Consider the following 20,026-nt stretch of genomic DNA (forward strand, 5'->3'; position numbering starts at 1 on the left):
TTGAAAATTTGACAAGAAAGCCTTTGATGGTGGACTTATCTTATGTACGCCCCTTAGCGTCTGTATTTACACTCCTTATAAATATGACTATTCAATTTATATTTATAGCCAGAAATACAAGGATGGCATATCTATGTATTAATTATACATGAGGGACAAACTCTATTTTAAAACTGTTCTATTTTTGGGACCTGGTATCCGCTCTTTATACACTTTGGAGACCATTTGTACACACATATTCTGAGGTCTATAAATCATGACTGCAGCATTAGCTTCCTTATTTCCTGGGACTTTCCAAACCATTATGTTGTCCGCTCCTTTCTGCTGAAACACCCCGTTGGCTAATCTTGCCTGAATACAGAAAACGCCAGCAGGAATTAAGGAACGCTGGGACTTGTCGTTCTCATGACAGGATGTTACACGAAGTGGCACATTTCCCTTTGAGCCAGTTCTGATAATATCTTTGCACCAATTTAGCCATTCCAGGGAGTGCCAAATGGCTGGCCACACTTCTGCTTTCTTCAATCATCTATGGAAGGATAGCACATCCCAAGTTTGCATACTCACATAACATCTAATGCCCATAGGTCTCAATTGTGTGGCCAATAGTCTGAGGAATCAATATTGCAGTTTAGGCCTAATTGTATTGGATTTTACATGAATAAGCTGACTTTAAGCAGTTGTCACCTCACTCAGCTGGGGCAAGCCAAAGATACTGCCTGAACTAGCACTTTGTCTCTCAAACTACAAGCCCAAGATTCTCCAGTACCTTCTCTTTGTTCTAGAAAGGGGCCTTCACCAACAGTTCACTGCTCAGAGTGCTGCTCATTCCGTTAGTTTCAACAAATCTCATGAAGATTGTACGACTTGCACATAGACACGGGGAAATGTGTCTACATAAATATCCTCAAGCATATCTACAATTTAACAATTGTAACAATTTAGGTTACTAGAAGTCCCTGTTTCTCCGGGGAGCCGGATTTACAAATCAGTCCCCTGACAAAATCCATCTGTTTAGGAGGAAGTTTAAAAGTGTCCCCGGAGTCATTGGGAAAAAATTGGTAACCTTAATTTAGCCTATATCCGCCCCTCCCCAGGGAAGTGGACTTGCAGCCTTAGGTGGGTCCACCGGACCCAAGTAAAGTTCACCCATCAAACTCTCATTGCTTGGACATGGCCCCTCTGCATGTATACATTAATTCCTGACCATTGCTTTGCAGGCATATTATGGATGTTAATAATTTCCCTCTTACCCAGACCACAGCACAGCCAGGTTCCACAGTTGAAGTGAGGACTATTTGGTTGCTAGGAAACCCTTTTATTACCATCAGTATCTGCTTGCTAGACAGAGCTGGAGTCGCTAATCATTACTACAGAGCAGGTGTGAATGGTGGGCTAGCACACAGACAACTATGGCCTGGATCTGGTCTGCCGACATCCAGTTGCCTATTATGGAAACGTTTCTGTTATGTACTGAGCTGAATCCTAGAACAATAGGATTCAGAATCAGCAGTCTGATTGGTCCACAGGAGCTACCCAATCCAACTCCAGGTGGAAGTGAATCCGCAACCTGATTGGCCTGTAGGAGCAGCCAATCAGGCTGCAGGCAGAAGTCAATCCACAACCTGATTGGCCCACAGTTGTAGCCCTGAAGTAGCCAATCACGCAAGGCCCATTGTGTAAATAATGTATATAAGCAGATGGTTTTGGGAAAAGAGCCATTCTTCTCTTCTTCTCCTTGATGACTATGAGCTGAATAAAGAACATGAAATTCACTCTCGACTCAGAGTATATTTCACTGGCGACGAAGGTGGGATCCTGCTGAGCTGACTGCCACCACGCACTGCACCGCAGCACCGCCACCTGCCGCACCGCTGCATCGCACCGTGCATCCAGGCTTCAGCTCCAGGACCCAAGGAACCCAGAATGGCAACCGACAGCAGCTTCTCGCCATTCAAACCAGCATCGGGAGACTGGGAAGGGTACGCCGCCCATTTCAACTTCCTCCTGCAAGTGAAAGAAGTCACCAACGATGCCATGAAGAGGGCGACATTCTTCAGCGTCTGTGGAGAGGAGACGTTTGAAATCGCCCGGGCTCTCCTTGCACCTAGAGATGTCGCTACCGTCTCCTACAAAACAATAATGGATCGGCTGAAGGAGCACTTCTCGCCACAGCCCTCAGTGGTGGCTTGCCGAAATGCCTTCTACGCAAAGCGGCAAGCCCCGGGGGAAACCATAACTGGGTTTGTGACCTCCCTCCGCCAAGCCGCCCGGTTGTGCAACTTCTCAGAGTTGGAAAACATGCTTCGTGACTGCCTCGTCGGTGGCCTGAGGGACGAGATGTTGCAATGACGCCTCTACGCCAAAAAGGACCTCACGTTCCAGGTTGCTCTGGAGGAAGCCCTGGCAACCGAAGCTGCCGAGAGGTCAACGCAAGAGGCACGACCGGCCCCACCATCCCAACTGAGGGTCCACCACAAAGACCTAAACGACGACTCAGAATCTGACAGGGAGGAAGTACACCGAGTACAGCGGCGCACTCAAGCAGCACACACACCACAGCAGCCTCGACGAGAAGGAGGGAACTGTGCAAGCTGTGGGGAGAACCACGAGAGGAGGACCTGCCGTTTCCGCAACGCAGAGTGCAGGCAGTGCAGAAAATTGGGACACATAGCCCGGGTGTGTCGGGCTCGGCTCACCCGTCGACAAGTATTTGATGACCGACCCAGGAGCCCCAGGTCACACGGCACCATGCACCAAGGCAACTCAACTGAGATCACGGACTACCAGGTATTCCAGTTGCCCCATCCCAACACAGAGAAAATTTATGTAGAGGTACATATAGAGGGAGCCCCATGCCGCATGGAGCTGGACACGGGTTCAACCCTATCCATAATCTCGGCCCAAACATTAAAGGAACTGTGCCCTAATGGGGGTCCCAAACTAAGGCCGCCCCCATTCACCCTCCGGGACTTCCAGAAACGTAAGGTTCCCACAATGGGGGTGGGGACCTTCAGGGTGCAATATCGAGGGCGAAAGCAACAACTGGACTTGCTGGTAGTTAAGGGCCCCTACGTTAGCTTACTGCGACTGGCATGGTTTGGACCACTGGGGCTAGCCGTTACTGGGGTGAACCACACTAGCTTACAAGTGGACGTGGACGCCATATGCAAAGAGTTTCCGGGGGTTTTCGACGGGGCATTGGGACGATATACAGCCCCCCCCCATTGCCCTACAGCTAGGGTATGATGAAATTGGATCACTGGATCATTCACATATATAGTATCCTATAACTTTTCAGCAACAGCAAGTTCAGTTATAGCGGTGCAAGTCGATGCACCCTTGTTTGGCCTTACTAGGTTGCAAAGTTGTGGCCTTACTTATCTGTTACAAACAGATTTCCCCTGCCTAGTAACACAGCAGGAGAAGCATGCCCCATCTGCCCCAAGTGGGATTCCTCAGTAATTTCATTGGTAACCAACTTGTGTCACTTTAGCTAACACATGAACATGGCCTAAGACACCAAGCACCCACTAGGCGATAAGGCTAGAACAGTGGTACCTCGGGTTAAGAACTTAATTCATTCCGGAGGTCTGTTCTTAACCTGAAACTGTTGTTAACCTGAAGCACCACTTTAGCTAAAGGGGCCTCCCGCTTTCTGTTCTCATCCTGAAGCAAAGTTCTTAACCCGAGGTGCTATTTCTGGGTTAGCGGAGTCTGTAACCTGAAGCGTCTGTAACCTGAAGCATCTGTAACCCAAGGTACCACTGTAGTCGTGATGGCTAGGCTCCGCCTCCCTGGTTGGAAGCAGCAGTGATTCTTAATGCCATTTGCTGGAAGCCACAGGAGGGGAGAATGCTCTTTTGCACAGGTCCTGCTTGCTGCTTTTCTACAGGCAACCAAGTGGCCATGGTGAGAACAGAATGCTGGATTAGATGGTCCAGCAATCTTGTCTTATGCTCGTATGTTTTCTTTTTGTGGGAGAGGTACAGGTATGTCCCTGTGCAAAAACAGTCACAAGGGGCAAGGTGGGACGGGGGCGTGTGTGTGCTCACCGGGTCCATTTGCCTCTTTCGCATCTCCATCACTCAATCTCACCACTTTCCACATGTTGGAGGGGAAAGGTCTGAAGTGGGAACTCTTCTCTGCACATGTAGATTCCCCATGTAGATTGTTTTGTGATTTTTTTTAAAAAAAACATTTTTATTGGGTTTTTTTAACAGTATCTATAATCATTACATTACATTCAAATTTCAATTTCCTCCTTCCCTGCTGACTTCCCTCAACTTCCATCCCTAGTTTGTTACATCTCATATTGCATTCTGCTGTTTGTAAATACTTCTATATCATCATACTATTAGGTTTCTTATTTTTTATAAATAAAATTGCAAATGTTTATTTAAATCCTGCCAATGACTATGTTTTTGTTGTTGTTTCTGCAAATATAATGTAAAAGCTTCTCTTGCCATTGTTCCTTTGATGGTATTTCTCCAGTCTTCCAGTTCTGTGCTATCAGAATTCTTGCCGCTGTTGTCGCATACATAAGTAATGTCCGTTTTTCTTTCGGCAGTTGTCCTAGAATTCCTATCAAAAAAGCCTCTGGTTTTTTAATAAATGCCATTTTGAACATTTTTTTTCAGTTCATTATATATCATCTCCCAAATGATTTGGATATTCTTACACTCCCACCACATATGATAAAAGGTACCTTCCCCTTCTTTACACCTCTAACAGTTCCTTTGTTCTGTTTTGTACATTCTTGCCAATTTTGTTGGTGTAATACCACCTGTACATCATCTTCATATATCTTTTAACAATATACAATCTGTAAACTTCAAGTCCACTTTCCAAAGCTTTGTCCAATCATCAAATTGTATATTATGCCCTATATCCTGTGCCCATTTAATAATTACTGATTTAACTTCATCTTTAGTTTCCCATTCCAAAAGTATGCCATATGCCTTTTTTAACAGTTTAGAGTTGTCATTTATAACATCCCTTTGGAATCTGGAAACTGTATAGGCCAATCCTATTTTATTATCCTCTTTTAAAAAAATTCATTCAGTTGTCTATGGTGCAACCAACTCTGAAAATATTTCTTTATTTCATCATACTCTTTCAATTTTAATTTCCTTCTTGTTCAATTAATAATTCTCTATATGTTGGCCATATTCCTTTCTTTGAGGACATTCTGAATGACAATGCTTCAACAGGTGATATCCACCACGGAGTTTTAGGTTGCAGTAACTCTTTATATTTTTCCCAAACCTTTAATAGGGACCTTCTTATTATGTGATTATGAAATCCTTTATGTACCTTTGCTTTCCCATACCATAAATATGCATGCCACCCAAATCTGTTATCATGTCCTTCTAAATCTATTGCCTCTTCTTTTTCTAATTTAATCCAATCCCGAATCCAAGTAAGACATGCTGCTTCGTAATAAAGTTTACAATCTGGAAGGGAAAAGCCTCCTCTTTCTTTTACATCTGTAAGTATTTTGTATTTTATTCTTGGCTTTTTCCCACTCCAGATAAATTTTGAAATATTACTTTGTGATTGGAATTTGAAACCAGGTAGGGACCCTGCAAACTTAGAACAAGCTACCCATTTCAGACCTTCCCCCTGCAATGTTTGGAAGGTGGTTGCACTAGGCAACAGGAGCACGGGAGAAAGGACAGGTTCGGCAAGCATTAGCAACACAGGGCATTAGCAACACAGGTCACTGCTTCCTTGGAGGGGACTAGAGCAGAGACATAGCAAGGTTGGGGTCATGCAGTTGCACTGGCAGGGCCACTGCTACCAACCAAGCAGTCCTGTGGGTGGAACTGCATAGTCCTATGCTCACCCTGGTCTGTCCAGGCAAAAAGCAGTGGTGCAGGTGCCAGGAGGGCTGCTCTGCGCCACCGCAGCTAGCAAGCATGACCCTGCTCTCCCCTAAAATGTGAATGCAGTCACACTGAGTCTGAACACCCAAACAGAAACAGATAACTTTAGATGGCATTGTTGCACACCACCCCAATCTCCAAATGGTTCCAGGGGTTTCAGGAACGCACCCAGGGCTCATGTCTGCTTTTGGAAATGAGGCACAGAGGGGACCGTGGCATTTTTAAGATAGATGGTTTATTTACATATCTATAAAACCTGAGCCTGCGATGTGAGGGGTTCGCAGCGTTAATAGCCCAAAAGGTTCTTGTTTCTCCCATTGCCGCAGCCTTGGATTCAAGCAGAAATCCTGCATGGCTCTCTTTTGCTTTCTTTGCTTTTGCAGCCTGCAGCTTTTGCACCCAGCTTCTAGCTCACATAACGCCTAACTCTCAGCCCTCAACTGGCTTTATTCCTTCTTGCTATCTCCCACAGAGCCACATCCTTCGTTTTCCTTACACCTCACAAGGAAGCTCGCCTGGCTTGATTAGCTATTAACACTTGCTGGATCCAGGGATTAAAGGGGTCTGGCACCCACACCCACATAACAATATTTTTATTCATACTTCCGTTAGACAATTAATAAAAGGGAGGATAGCTAGACAGCCACCTGATTGTCGGCATGAACCACTTACAAGAAAATGACAGTATCACTTTTTTAATAGATGGGGCTTTGTTTTATTTGCCATCCAGGAATATCAGCCGTTGGTACTCCAGAAGTTCTTCCTGGATTGTTGCGAACACACCCATGGCTTTCATTTGTCACAGGGCCAGGTTCCTGGAAGGAGCAGATTGCTCTGCTTTTGGCTAGTTGCTGGGATGAGTGTATACTGTATAAGGGCAGTATTTGTTTTTCCAAAGTGAGAAGATAATGCCTCATAATGGGAAGTACCTTTTTCTGAATTTATGAAGTGATTCATGACTTTAAGAACTTTTATGGGAAGTGATTTTACTTGCCTCGGCAACACTACAACAGGCCTCCTGCCTATATTTCACAGCACTTTCGAATGGAAGGGTGCCAATTTTTATATTCCGACGCCTTGTGCCAGTTACTTAAGATGTTGGCTAGAGCTGCGTTCAGAACCACCAGACAGCTCCAGTCAAAAGCAGAGTCACTAGTATTTATTTTGAAACAAGGCGATTGGGGAGTATTGTTGCGCGAGGGCAGTGAAACAGCCATGAATGCCTGAAGAAAGAGGAAAGGCGACATTATGTTCTTGAATCACGGTACAGCTAATTTTGTTCATTATTTCCAACTTGGATGTGTGTTTGTATGTGCGAGAGAGACTTTGGACAAACATTTGCTCTGTCTGTAAAGGGAGCTAAAAGATCATTCCAAAAACGCATGCTGCCTTATATTTATACGTTTATAAAATTATATACTTCTGCCTACTCAATTTGATATAATTAGAAGGAGGAAAAGGCATCACTCGGGGTCACTTATTATCTTGCGCAATGCCTTTTCCTCAACCAAATTATATGAAATATTGACACAAGAACTTAAACTTTTGGCTTAGAAAAATCAGCATAAAACAATCATTTCCCTTACTGTACAATAACATAATTAACTGGAGAATTAGACTGCCTTTACTCAGATGGATACCATATATCCAATATTTAGGACCAGTATTGAATAAATTGTAGTACACATTTTAACTGATCTCTAATAAAACATGCTTCATGTGAGTTTTACATCTGCATACAAATGAATTATTCTATGTTTCTTACTGGAAAAAACATTCAAAAAAATAAACACCATCTCAGACTGGAGTAAATTCAGCTACACAAATCATAACTCAGATGTGAGGTACCAATAGAAGCTTCACAAGAGATACATGGATTGATCTGAAGATCAGGAGTGGGTTTGTTTTTGTATATGTGGACTTCAAAAAAAAAAAACCTTCGTTATTTTCTCTAAAGATAGTGCAAAACAGAAAAAGCAATAAACAAAATAGAAAATAATACATAAAACAGTTAAAAAAGAAAGCAGGCAACAAAGAACTATTTTGGAAAACCTACTTCCATGTAGGTTTCAACTTTCAAAGTTGTGGATTGACTTGTCTAAGATCCAGAACAAGATGCTGCCTTTTGGACCCCCCTCCCCGGACGTCAATTCTGCCTTTGAAATCCTGGTAATGTCCATACGTATGGGAGCCCTAACTTATATAAACGGCATGAGGACAAAATGGAGAACAATATTTTTCAGGGTCATATTTCAGACACTCAGCTGTAAATGATCAAGTGGTGAGTAATCAAATGATGTACTTGAAAGCCTAGTGTGGCTGACTGGCTGGCTGGCTGGCTGGCCTGTTGCAAGAAGTGACATCAGGGGAAAGGAAAAACACTGTCTGTGGGTTTTTTTGTTTTTGTTCTGTGACTGCACACCCAAGCCATCCCATCTCACTGCAAGTAATCAAGTACCGGTAATAACTCTAGTATTGTGACCACACTCAGAAAGCAGGCAGTGTTATTTTTTTGTAGCTCAAGCATCTTCTGAGCTAAAGTAGTGGGAGGCCACAGGATTTGTTCAGAAGAGATGAAAGAAAGCACTTATTCATGCAGAGCATAGTTTCAACTACGGAACTCACTCCCACAGGAGGCATTGATGGGATGCCATCAACTTGGATGGCTTCAAAAGAGGATTACACAAACACATGCCTACACACCATTATAGCTATGCTCCACCTCCACATCTGAAGGCAGTATTGCTTCTGAAGATCAGGAGCTGAGAACCACAATAGGGGAGAGTGCTCTTGTGTATTTCCTACAGGCATCTGGGTAGCCACTGTGAGAACAGGATGATGGACTAGATGGGCAGGCTCTTCTTATATTCTTATGTAGGGTTGCTGTTTTTGATCTATTTTTAATAATCAGGGGGAAACAGCACTGCCAACATGGGCTGCCATACGTCCGGATTTTCCTCGACGTTTTACCAATTTCCACCCGGACACTGCTGCAGACAGCAGTATTTTGGGTGTCTGGGAAATCCCGGACGTATGGCAACCCTATCTTATGACCATGCATGTGTGAAATATGCGGCCCAATTCTAAACATAAAGGTAAAGGGACCCCTGACCATTAGGTCCGGTCATGGCCAACTCTGGGGTTGCGGCACTCATCTCGCTTTACTGGCCAAGGAAGCCAGTGTACAGCTTCCGGGTCATGTGGCCAGCATGACTAAGCTGCTTCTGGTGAGTCAGTGCAGCGCATGGAAACGCCGTTTACCTTCCCGCTGTAGCGGTTCCTATTTATCTACTTGCACTTTGACGTGCTCTCGAACTGCTAGGTTGGCAGGAGCTGGGACCGAGCAATGGGAGCTCACCCCGTTGCGGGGATTCAAACCACCGACCTTCTGATCAGCAAGCCCTAGGCTCTGTGGTTTAACCCACAGCGTCACCCACCACCATACTTACTCAGAATAAGCAAGTCCCTCCAAGTTCAAACGAGGCTTCCCCTTTTTTGTGTTTATATTACAGCCCTTGACTTGATGCATGCATCCAGGCAACTGTGCCAATGCCTACTGCAGGGTGGTTCAACACGTGGCCCTCAAGGCCTTTTTTGGCAGTCGTCAGCAACATTTGATCATTCCCTTGCCCAGCTCTCATGTTGCCTTCCCAAAGTCAGGTCAGCAAGGCCCTGGGCTTTGGGAAGGAGACGTGAAGGCTCTGATAGGGTCCTAGAGTGCTCCAGCCTTCTTCCCAAAGCCTAGTTAGTGCTGTCCCAGCTTTGGGAAGGGGGTGGGAGGGCTCTAGGACCCTGATGTAGGCTCATGCCTTCTTCCCAAAGCACAGCACTTCGGCTTTGGGAAGGCAACATGAGGGCTGAGTGGGGGGTCATCAAATTTTGGGCTCGCTTCTCCTCCCCCATGCACATGAGAAACCCCCCCCCCCAGGAGTTCCATGTCAAAGTACTCTTGCGACCCACTTAGTATGAAAAAGTTGGAGTGCCTGGGCCTGCTAGAAAGGTAATATAGTGGAGGCACTTATATGTGCCCACTGTGTTTGTAGAAGTGGCTCCGCATGCAGATTGCAAGTTAACTGTGCCAATGCACACCTTAATTAATTAATCACACAAAGAACTTGCCATGTAGAAATTCTTTAGTGTGGCTGCATTTCAAAGAGTTAGTTTGCAGCTGGCTTATCATTAGGTTTCACTTTCCTCACACTTGCCCACTTTATGATAAGCAATGCATGCTGGGATCCCTGTTGCAATCCGATTCCCTGACCCATCTAATCATGCTCTACAGATGAATGTTCCAAAAAGAGAAATAATTTGGTGCCACTGTGCTTGGAATAAGGGATACCGACGCCATTTTGTTCAAATGTAAATCATAGGCATCTATTATGTTGTGTACAACTCTGTGCTTTAGAATCCTTTCAGATAAGAGATAGGGTGCAAACCAAGTCAGCAGGGATTAGCTGTGCTGAAGCCATTCTGAAATAAAGTACTCAGTGTGGTCTTCCAACATAGAAATATGCAGTGCAAAACACCACTTATCCTGACATGCTCCCACCACAACCAAGCATGGCGCTTCTACTCAATGTTCTTGCACTCTCTCACAGTTTAGTTATGGATGGTATCAGCCAGATTAACATACAGTGGTACCTTGGTTCTCAAACAGCGTAGTTGTCAAACAAATCAGCTCCCGAATGCCACAAACCCAAAGAAAGTGTTCCATTTTGCAAACGTTTTTTGGAAACCAAATGTCCAACGTGGCTTCCACTTGAGTGCAGGAAGCTCCTGCAGCCAATCGGAAGCCGCGCCCTGGTTTTTGAATGGTTTCAGGAGATGGACGGACTCCCAGAATGGATTAAGTTTGAGAACCAAGGTACCACTGTACTTAGTTTTGGCATTTCTAGTTTACTTTAGCAAGGTAAAACAGAAGGTAAAGGACCCCTGGACAGTTAAGTCCAGTCAAAGGCGACTATGGGGTGTGGCATAGCAAGGCTGTTCATGTTTCATTGGTATGCAAACAACACTTTGAGACCTGTCTGAGTGGTGAAAACACCAGAAAATGCAAATATAAGTTCAAGGGAAAATAACTTTTCTCTGCATCACTTGAAACATCTGCTAATATCACTTTTACACCTATTCTTTTACAATATGCTATAGGAAAACCCAATGACAAAAGCACGCATAGCATCTACATGAAAAACACTGTGAAAGATTAACCAGGGATTTGGACTTAGCATTAATTATGCTTTTATCTGCTGCTTGTTTCGCTTCTGTTGTTTGCTGTTGCATACTGAGTGGTGGGGCAGCATTGCTCACCCTACTTCCATCCAGCTGAGTCGCTGCAGCAAAATGAGACAGAAAAGGGGAGGTTGGCATGATAAAAATACAGCAGTAGTAACACTAGATTGGCACCACACCAAACATGATGCCAACCTCTGTGTCGTTATGCAGATCAGTCCTACCATGCTGTAAGCTGCTAGGAATATAGGAAGTTGCCTTGTCCTAGCTTGGTTCCCACGGCCCTTTGAACCATAATTCACCTTAGCAAAATACCATGAATCACATGTAGGGAGAGGGCTATTGCACCCATGTCCTGCTCCTGAGCATTCCATAGGCATCTGCTTGGCCATGGTGAGAACAGGGCATTGGACCAGAGGGGTGTTTGACCTGATCCAGCAAACTCTTGTTATGCTGTGAAGGGGAATGAGCAACTTACTGTTGCACAGGGCTAAAATCGTGGCCACATGGCCCTTGCTCCTGCTGCCAATAGCTAAGTCGCGATTTGTCTTAGGTTCTCTCCAAACACACCACAAGCTGCAACCGTTTGTTCTATGATAAAAGTGTCATGCAAACAAGGCCACTGGAATCAGACCATCTAGCTCAGTATTGTCTCCACTGACCGGCAACAGCTTTCCAGAGTTTCAGAGAGGAGTCTTTCCCAGTTACACCTGGAGATTTGGGGAAGGTGGGGGAAAAACTTGGGACTTTTTTACATGCAAATCAGCTGCTTGGCCACTAAGCTTCATCTTTGCTAAGCACCTTAAATTCACTGATAAAAGACAATACCCCAATGTTTTAAATAAACAAACATTAAATCAATCACACCAAGCTCCTGTTTTGACAAGTATCCTTTTGCCATCTTTGTTCTGAAAAATCCTTGAAATTATTCAGCGATCAGGCTTGTTTTCTGTAACCCTTAATTTACTCTGCATTTCAATCCAGGTTTTTAATTCAGAGTGTCTGGAGGGGCGAATAGCATGCAACACTTGTGTAACAAACAATATCCTGTTCTAATCACATATGCCTATGTCTAGTGTCTAGTGAAACCTATGTCTAGTGAAACCATCAAACATTAGATTACTGTCCTGCCATTTGATTCCGTGGCAACAATGCAGAAGCAATCTCTTGTACTGGCTTCACTTTCATTTCCAAAAGTTCTCTTTTGCAGCTTGGACTTGCAGGAAACAAAGAGGAAAAGTTCTCTTTGCTTCACTCATTGCAGTTTCAAAGCAGCCTTCTAAAGATGGCTGCCAACAGCTCCATAAAGGAAAGTGAAGCTTTCAGCCCTTCAGAACATAGACAGCTATGAACATATCATTTTGGGGAACTCCACAACTCCTTTGAAACTTATAAAGAAAACCTCATAACCAACCTGCTCCTAGGGGTTCGGGACTTCATAGAAAGCAGTCAGTCAGGCATCCCTCTTGCCTGATCACCAGTTCCAAACTGCACTCCACATCCTCTCACTCTGTATTTCTTAAAGAAACATATGCAAGTGGTTTACACTTACATATAGTGTAACAGGTGTGTGTCCATTCAAATCAAGGATGCAGATCTTTTGTCACTCTAGAAGTTGATGAACTTCGGCTCCCATCGGCCTCAGCTAGCATGGTTGATGGACAGGGGTTATGTAAGTTTTGGTTCAGCAACACCTGGAAGGCCACAGGTTCCTGACACCTGATTTAAATGATAACAGCTCCTGCTTGTAGTGATTGCACATGTGAAGCTTTTGCAAAGCAATCTGAGCACCAGAACTCTCGTACAGTGGGAATCAGCCTTGCAAACAGGCTTCCTGAATCAGTTTCCTACCATGCAGATTATACAGCAAGCCCTGGCTGATTTCAGGATGCAATGAAACACAGCTATTAAACAAGAGGCAGCCAGTCCTGACATTGGATCCCTAAAATTTCTGACTGCCACTCCAGTCCATTAATAGATTCCTATAACAGGCACAGCATTTCCAAACTGCCAATAATTCATCAGGCTCTCTCTGGTTTCAAGGGGAACCTAATTTACGTCCTTGCTTCCAGAAACTTTGACAACCACACATACATACCTGCGTACATACATAATTTTATTTGTATGCTGCCTTTCCAGAGTTCAACCATGCTCAAGGTGTTTTGAAAAAAATACGTAACTACAACATAACAGAAGTAGTTGTAAACAATAAAAAAGACATGATAAAACTGAAGAATTTCCACACAAATCACATTAAGATTTAAAATAGAGATACAAAAAGCCAATGGCAAGAACCCCCTGTGAGCAACACCCCAGCCGAAGAGTCTGTTCAGCAGCCTCAGCTTCTGTAGCTGGAGTCAGTCATGGCCCTGCCCTCCCAGGCCAGGTAGAAAAAGGCCTGAGGGACAGGGAGCAGGTCTTCACAGCCAAGATGGTCTGTTTGCAGCCAAGGTCCAATGTTCATGCTATTTAAATGAAAATTAAGGAAACGTATGAAAGAGGATCTTTATTTATTTAGCATATCTCACCCGAAGGTCCCCGAATTAGACCACATAGTATTTAACTGGAATGAAACAATAATAAGAAAACCAGGCAACATAAATTCTGCACAAATAAGCTTAAGCTTAGCCTAACATAATCGTTTGAGCACCTTTCTACATTTTTCAATCCTAAACCACCCTTAATCCTTTTTGTTCTGGCTTTCCATTTGTGTTTGGTGGTTCTTGTCTTAGTCCAGTTTCCCCACCCCCTCCTAATTTCTGTCTTGATTATGATTTTTAAAAATACTGATGCTCCGAGTTTAATCAGTTTATTCTATCCACCTACACACACAAATGTGGACTCACACAAACATATTGCAAGTGTTTTTCCATAGCAATGCATTGGCTTTGTACCAGATTCAGATAATTAGTAAAAGTTATTGTAATTGTATTCCTAGAAATAGGTGTAGCAAAGTGTATTTGAGTGTGTGTGTGTTTTAAAACTCAGTGTATGTATATGAGACAAAATGAGAGAGGGGGAGAGAGAAAAAGAGAGCGCACACCACGAATTATCTATGCATAAAGAAATTAAAAGAGTTTTTTCCAGAGCAATTGAAGCCCATCTCTTGAACAATGACGACAGCTCCTCATTTTCGACAACAATAGAGGGCACGTAGGAGTCAGGCTCATTAGAATATCTGTGGCTCTTTTCACTTCTCTCTGCATTAAGCCCCCATAATGTCAGTTGTCACTTATTAATGACAATTAACTAGTAATCAGTAGTGAGACTCTTCGAGGTGGTCCTTGCCTGACAGGTGAAGAAAGAGAACATTGCGTAGTGCTATGCAGTGACATAGAACCTTCAAAGGGAGCACGGCATTTCCATAAATTATTTCAGAAAGAAATTTTCTTTTATATATTCTCTTTAAAGCTTAAGGATCTTTAACCCCTAAAAGGACTATGCTTATTCTGCTGGCCTCACATTCCCCCAAAGGCTGTTACGAATGCAATAAAAGCTGACACTACCTTACCCCTCTTAGATGTAGGATATGTTCCAAAGCCTAGACTGCCTATGAATCCATTTGGTACCCTTATGTATTCTACGCTCTTATGGAACAAACACAACATATCACATTGGGAAGTCAGTAGATAATGGGAAAGTTGTGGGGTGAAGCTTTATACCCTTTGGAGCTACTCTTTATGTGTGCATTTGCAAAAAATTAATAAATCATATTTTGGCTAGGGATAAATACATGCGACTGCAATGTCTGGGTGTTTATTCTTTTCCGTCACAATAGTGGATAACATTTGTTCAGTCTGGACAGTTCTCTCTCTGCTTGGATTATTAATAGCTGACCACTATACAGTAATAAACAAAGTGTTTACATTTTGAATGGCATATAGTTCCATGGCTTGAGCCCAAGGCTGAAGTTTTAAATACAATTACTAGGGAGTAAGCCTTACTTCTACGGTAAGTAGGCATGCCTAGGATTCCACTGCAAATGATAAAGCTAACGGTGCTAAATCTAGCAGCGCAGAACGCAGCAAACCTTTTCATTTTTTCATACGGCAAATGAAATATACCTGAATTTTCACTCTCTAACAGCTGAAGTGGAGAAGCTGTGGCCTTTCAGGTGCTGGGGGATTCCAACTCCCATCAGCCCCAGCCAGCATGGCCAATTGCCAGGGATGGTGGGAGTTGTAGTGCGACACACAGGTGCTTCCTCACCCCTTATGATGGCAAGCTCTTTCCTCATCCTTATCCTTCAAAATCCTAAATATGGGTGGTATTCAACTCCCTTTTACTCAGAGTAGGCCCACTGAAGTTAACGAACACAAGTAAGTTGATAACGGAAGGTAGTGTATGGTAACCTAAGAAAATAGAAATAATGATTGAATTCATTCAATAATGATTGAATTAATAAATAGGCAACTTCTCCTATTTATTATCCATTTACATCACTCATATCACAAAACCTTCTCCGGGCAGTTCAAAAATAATATAATGTTAATAATAATAATAATAATAATATGCAGTAATATAAAATGCAACATTAGTATAAAATTAGCATGGAATAAGAATCAGCAAGGCTAAAATGGGGTTTGAAGTTACACTAACAAAATGATTTGTAAAGGCTTGGGGAATATATATATATATATATATATATATATATATATATATATCAGTGCTGAAAGGACATTAGGGTAAGCACCAAGCAAAGCTTTCTGGGGAGGGCATTCTGCAGCAGGGGTACAATTACTGAAAAGGCCCTTTCAACTGTATCTCACGTGGTGGGGGCACTTGAAGAAGATCTCAGGCGGAGATTTCAAGGGACAGGTAGGTACCATGTTTTCCCGAAAATAAGACAATGTCTTATATTCATTTTTCCTCAAGAAGACACACTATGGCTTATTTTCAGGGGATGTCTTGTTTTTACTACGCGTCCAGCCTCGCCTCTTCCTTGGTGCCCTCCAGAACTGCGCCTATCACTATGTCTTATTTTCGGGGTATGGCTTACGGTATATTGCGCAAATGCTTAGAAATCCCCGCTACGGCTTATTTTATCGGTATGTCTTTTTTGGAGGGAAACAGGGTATGTGCGAGAAGAGGCCACCCTTCAGGTTCCAAAAGATGAAAAGTGTCTTCCATATTTTGCTCTCCATGAAATGTAGTAGCAGGTACCATGTAGAACAGAAGATTCCTTTACACTTCTGAAAACACAGAATCTCTCCCCCTTCTGTGAACCCTACTGAGTCCTTTGCCAGAAATTAGAAACATTCCAATGCAACCAGAGTTAATACTGAATAGTGAGAACAGTAGTACCGTAGTAGTAGTAGTAGTAGTAGTAGTAGTAGTAAACTATCATGCAAAATGCAATACTTTTTGAGATAGAGCAGCATTCACTTTTCCTGGACAGGAACTCAAGCCTTACCATTTCTTTGCTTCAGTGGAAAGCTACAGTGGTTAAAAGGAAAGAAAGCCAGCCACCTGGAACATTTAGACACTTGCTCCCTTTCAAAAGGCCTGGCTGCTGTGTTCTTTTTCTCCCTCAAAACCTACAGAAGGATGGTGACTTGCTGAGTTGCTCTGCCAATTCTCATTGTTTTGTTGGAGGATGGCTCTTTTGTGACATTGAGCTTGTAACTGTGCTTCCATGACAACAAATAAGATGTTATACATTGGAACCTCACAGTGACAAACTAAGTCTAACCAGGGCTTAAAGAAAAATGTTACATTTAACAGAACAATCGGGGGAAAGGAATGACAGCAGAAAATGTGGGCAAGGGCGCATGGATGTGCGCTGTCTAAGCGTTTGTCCGATTTTTAGACTGGGAATAAAAGGGGTTTCCTATGGGTTTATGTCATGACCAAGTTTCTTCAGAGTTTTATATCATTTGACTCATTTAGGGGTGGGGGTGGAATCAATTAAACACTGAAAATTATGTACATATGTAAAAATACAAACAACTGCAATAAAAACAGCACTGCAGTCAGTTTCCAAAAAAGCCTGCTGAAACAAGAACAAGAAGGAGGAAGCTTCTCTAGGAAAGGAGCTCCAAATTATGGGAGCAGCCACCCCTAAGACCCTCTCCCATGTCCCTACCAAGCATGCCTGTGAGGGTGGCAAGACCAAATGAAGGACCTCTCCCCAAAATTTTAAAACCCAGGCGGGTTCATATAGGAAATACATATGAGTGTGTATGTATAATGCGAGTGTGGATTGAGTCTATATGTGAGTGGGAAGAGAGAAGAAATGGGAAGCATAAGAGGAATTTTCTGTGTAGACAAAATCATACCTGTAAATTTGCATGGGACATCACTTACTGACTTTTATTTGCGTGGTTTGTTTTACTTTCCGTTTTGTTTTATTATGCAATCTGTGCTTTCATTTGTGAACCTCCCCTGTGATCTTCGGATGAAGGACAGTAAAGAAATGTAACAAGTAATATTAATTATTATTTCAAATACGTATACTACCACAGATTTGCATGGCAGATAACAAAAATACCTTAAAAATTAAAACAACAAAAGCACAACAATCAAGCAACTAAAATGTCTTATAAAACAGCTGAAAAGGGCAACATAAAACACTTTAAATACCTCCCTTTGTTCTCAAATGATTGAACAAATCACAGTTGTAACTTGATGCTGAATGAAGAGTGGACACCAAGCACATCATGGAAAATCCCATAGCCTGGGTGGCTGTTCCTGATCACCACTCAGGGCTATTTTAAGCATATCCGTCGCCATGGTGCAAAGCTCCCTCCGGCGCCCGCCCACCGGCTGGACGGCTGCTCCTCCGACAGGGAAGAGGCAGAGGCTGGACGCAGCACCTCCTGGCTCAGCTGGCCGCTTCGTGCCGCGGTGCGCCGTGGCAGATGGAGGCTCTGGGCGCGGAGCTGCTTCGGCATGGTGAAGGTGGGTGAGGGTGGTGAGCTGATGCTGGGAGGCACTGCGTCCAACCTCCGCCTCTTCCCTGGCGCCCTCCAGAACTTGGTGCCCTGCGCCACTAGCCTCTATGGGTAAGACGCCCCTGTCACCACTTCTCTAATGTCGGATGTGAGGGCACTATGAACAGGAACAAAGGCCTCCTTGGTTTAGCAGGCACGTATGGGAAATGGTACCTTAGTCACAGACGAGTCACTGCTTTTCACATTAACCGTGGCTTGCAGTAATGCACATGTAACATGAAACCATGGTTAACACTGGGAAAGGAAGGAGTCACTTCAGAGAAGAAGAAATGAAAGATGCATGTGTTCACAAGTCTGGCCTCTGCATTGTAAATCATAGCTTATTGGGTGCCAGTATCATGACTGCACTCAACAGTGTGTGTATAAGGGTATTGGGATGATAATCTTTTAAAAGTAGAGTATAATACATACCCACCAACTGCCCCGGAAAATCAGGGCATCCCGTCCCCCCCCCCCACGAGAGTACAGTGGCCATTTGGAGCACCTTGCTCTCAATCAATATCGAGCCCTGAAAAAAAAGAGTTTTGGGGGGTCCGCAATCTTGTGCTGTGGCACAAAATGTGTGTTTGGGGGCACAGTGCCTGATGAAAGCGCTTTTTTCGAGTCCACAACCTCACATGGGAATATATATATATATATATATATATATATATATATATATATATATATATATAATGAACTAAAACTTTTATAAAGCACTAGGCCCCTTCAGAGGTACATGTGAACACTTCTGAAGCATACCATCCTCCGCAACAAAATAACTACATAGAATTCAAGCTATTTGACTCACAAAAGGAGGCAAGCCAAGATCCTTCTTGTTCCTATTGTTGGCAAAATGTAAACACTGAAAGATGCATTGAAGACAAAAGGTAGCTTGTGCTGCTCTTGAAAGGAGAGAGAGAGACACAATAAATGTTGAATGTTTTAACAGAATAAAGAGAGGCTTACAATATGTATGCAGGCCCTGAGGCACTTACAGTCTCCTTTCTTTATGAGTGGCTTGGAAAGGTTATGTAGGTCGCTAACTTACGGCAGCCGATGTTAATAAAATACCCAACTTTCCTAAGTTGCTTTAGAGTAAAAAATAAGCATACAGTACACACATATGTAGCACACACATTGCAAAGACATTCCCTCAGTAGTGATCACCAATTCAATGGATAAATATTGAATTTCTAAACTCTGTCGCACAGCCCTTTGTGCAGTGCCGCTAAATAAAAATTAAAGAAAACCAAAATACAGCCAAGGTCTTGTTAGAAATCATACTTCACCTACCTTGCCATTTCCATACTTCACCATGTGGTAATCTCAGAATGTTTGCCTTAATGCAACTGATCAAACACAGGGATGAAGGATCGTCCAGTCACAGTCTTCCTTGCTGCTTTTAAAAAAGTGATTTTAATACCAGAATCTTACAAAACTCATCAGTGATGCCGTGAAATGCCTCAAAGGCAGCAGGGTCATCTAGCGTTGAGAACACTCTCTACACCTAGCATTTCCAAGGGAGCTTTCCTGCCATTTGTATTAGGTCAAAGCCCACTTTAGAGCTGTTATTTGTCCCAGGCAACCTCTTCACCCACAGCTAAATATCCCATAATCATGCCTGTAGTAAAACAAACAAAGATTTCTAAGGCTATTACGGAAAGAAGAAGAAGAATTGAGACTATGGCAGCAAAGCACAATCTTATTTTACATAATAACTTCAAAAGTTTTGTTTCTTCTTCCATAATCCCTTGGGCCTAAAATGCATAATCACCCGGTAATTGAAGTGAAACAAAATACCTAAATAGCTCAATCCCCTACAGAACACAGGTATTTACCAATGGACGTGGGGGAGGAAATTTAAAAGACCTCTGTGGCATGTTCTGGCACTAGATGAATATGCTTTCCAGATACAACACGGGCTTGGCTAACCTGAAATCAGTAGAGAAAACTGAAGAATGCTGGCCTGAAAAT

General features: G+C 43.2%; 1 pseudogene across 1 annotated transcript; it reads left to right on the forward strand.

Annotated features, from left to right (window-relative positions):
• Nucleotides 1–1,542: 1,542 nt before the first annotated feature.
• LOC148684804 (uncharacterized) lies at nucleotides 1,543–13,409 on the forward strand (annotated as a pseudogene). The gene has a single exon (XR_015951660.1). The product of XR_015951660.1 is annotated as an uncharacterized LOC148684804 (transcript).
• Nucleotides 13,410–20,026: the final 6,617 nt, after the last annotated feature.

This window comes from Zootoca vivipara, chromosome 8 (assembly GCF_965207765.1).
Source record: "Zootoca vivipara chromosome 8, rZooViv2.hap1.1, whole genome shotgun sequence".
Classification (NCBI taxonomy): domain Eukaryota; kingdom Metazoa; phylum Chordata; class Lepidosauria; order Squamata; family Lacertidae; genus Zootoca; species Zootoca vivipara.